The following is a 2,138-nucleotide window of genomic DNA, read 5'->3' as shown; positions in this document are numbered from 1 at the left end:
CAGACTTTTCGCACCGGTTTTGGGTGAGAAGTGGTGCGAAAAACCACACTTTTAGCACCGGTTTTTGCTTTAAACCGGTGCAAAAAGTGGCAAAAAAAATTAAAAATAACTTTAAGCACCGGTTTTATTCCAAAACCGGTGCCAAAAATGCCCAAAAAAAATAAAATTTTTTTTTTTGCATTTTTTTCACTTAAATTGATATATAAACACTAACATATATATAAAGTTACATATTTTCATTAAAATAGGCTGTAATATTACAATTTCGTCCAAAAAAATAAAATATAAATCAAAATAAAATACAAGGCTACAGCATCCTGAACACATACGACAACTCAGCGGAGTGAAGGCATGTAGAAAGTATGTGATTGAGCCATTTCGATTCGATCCCGGGGATCATTCATGTTCTCATCCCTCAGTGCTTGGAGAATGTCTTGTGAAGATTGTTCCCTGTAAATTATCACAGCAGGCAATTGACAAACTAAACATCAGTAATATGTATCTTGCATAATTAGCTAATTAATCTAGCAGGTGTATATATCACCTTTTTATGAGTATCTTGTATATATAGTGTCTTTAAGATCGGACATAACTCAAACGAATTGACTGGCTTGCGTTCTCCATGCTGAGACACGTTCAGAGAGAATTGACTCAGGAGCTCATAGAAAGCTCCAACTGCTGAGGCATCCTGATAAATTCAAGCTCAAAGTCATTATACAAAGTGATAAGACAAAAGTATCCATCGAAGTGAACTAATGTTATCGAGTTTGCATTATTTTTCTTCATCAACTATCAGAGTGATTATAAATCATAATCACAATACCAACAAAAAAAAACACAAAATTCTAACCCGGCGTTAATCCCATTGATGACATGTTAGATCCTACACTGTTTAGATTGGCTGATCTACCTTGGAGAATTACGAATTAGGTGTCCTAAGTCCTTACTCCACCTAAAGCACCAATTTTTATGGGAAAAAAATTTCATTTATTGAGCCCCGAGCTTGTGGTCCTCCTTTGATTACAGGTTCAATTGGATGAACATTTAAAGTTTAGGTCTTTAAACTAAAAAAATATAGAATTTAAAGTTTTTGAAAAACATTACTTCTAAAATGTTATAGGGACCACTTTACGAGATAGCTAGACTGTTATGATTGTAGAAGTATTTAAGGATAATTGAGATTCTAGATTTCCGGAAGCCTCTGATCCCATATAGTATTTATAAATGATGGTGACCAAATTATGCAGCTGCCTTGCTGCTCCTCAGTTGCCTTCAGAAAACTAACAGCCTAACAAGTCATGAGGTCACTACCCCTAAAAAAAATGGAAAGGTTTGCAAAGAATTACCTGAATCATTCCCAGTTCAACACTGAAACCAAAACCAGTAGCAGCAGGGAACCAGCAGCAGCCATGAGCCAAAGCCAGACCAGGCCACCCAGCTACCCAAACAATGAGTAAAAACAGCCATTACTGTGTGTAGATACATAATGCTTGACATGTAAAGTCAACCAGCTGCACATATAGCACCTGAAACAATTCAAAGACTTAGGTCAAACAAACCCTTCACTTTGCAAGGACTCTTTAGAAAATGGAAAACAAAATCCTCTTCCAATTATGTCAATCATCATGCTCATTAGCATTGAAACATGGATCAAAAATCAAATTTGATCCATATATATTTATAAATAAAAAAAAATAAAATTGAACTTCTTAAAACAGATTAAGGGTGTCTTCGGCACTAGCTTTGGAGAAGTCTTTAGTGGTTTAAGTGTATGGCAATGTAGTGGTGGAGGTAGTGATAAATTACACAGGTCAGAGGTATAGCTTTTATCAGAAGCTATTAGCTTTCGACAGAAAAAAGTAGCTTTATAGAAAGATAAATTGTCCATTTTCACATGACCACTCCTACTTAATTATCTACTTTCACTGTTTCACAGTTAACAATTAATCGCACAGCCATAAACTACTCCCACATCTATGTTTTGCCGAAGAGGGCCCAACCAACCAATTAAAAAATACTGAAAGAATTTTCCCATGTTCTGGTGTGCAGTTTGTGTAAGTGAAAGTACATGTTCAACAATCCTAAAACAGATAGAATAACATGCTAACAAGCACATTATTCAGATAGCATACAGCAGT

At 35.4% G+C, this 2,138-nt stretch overlaps 1 long non-coding RNA gene across 1 annotated transcript; it reads right to left on the bottom strand.

Moving 5' to 3' along the window:
- Positions 1-255: 255 nt before the first annotated feature.
- Positions 256-1,777, bottom strand: LOC110718097. Its single transcript, XR_002510833.1, has 3 exons — positions 1,347-1,777; positions 545-688; positions 256-450 (listed from the first exon to the last, which is right to left on the bottom strand). It is a non-coding gene; the product is annotated as an uncharacterized LOC110718097 (long non-coding RNA).
- Between the last annotated feature and the right edge of the window lie 361 nt (positions 1,778-2,138).

This window comes from Chenopodium quinoa, unplaced genomic scaffold, assembly GCF_001683475.1.
Source record: "Chenopodium quinoa cultivar QQ74 unplaced genomic scaffold, ASM168347v1, whole genome shotgun sequence".
In the NCBI taxonomy this organism is placed as follows: Eukaryota; Viridiplantae; Streptophyta; class Magnoliopsida; order Caryophyllales; family Amaranthaceae; genus Chenopodium; species Chenopodium quinoa.
Note: the sequence above shows the minus strand (reverse complement) of the source record. Positions and strands in the feature narration are given on the sequence as shown.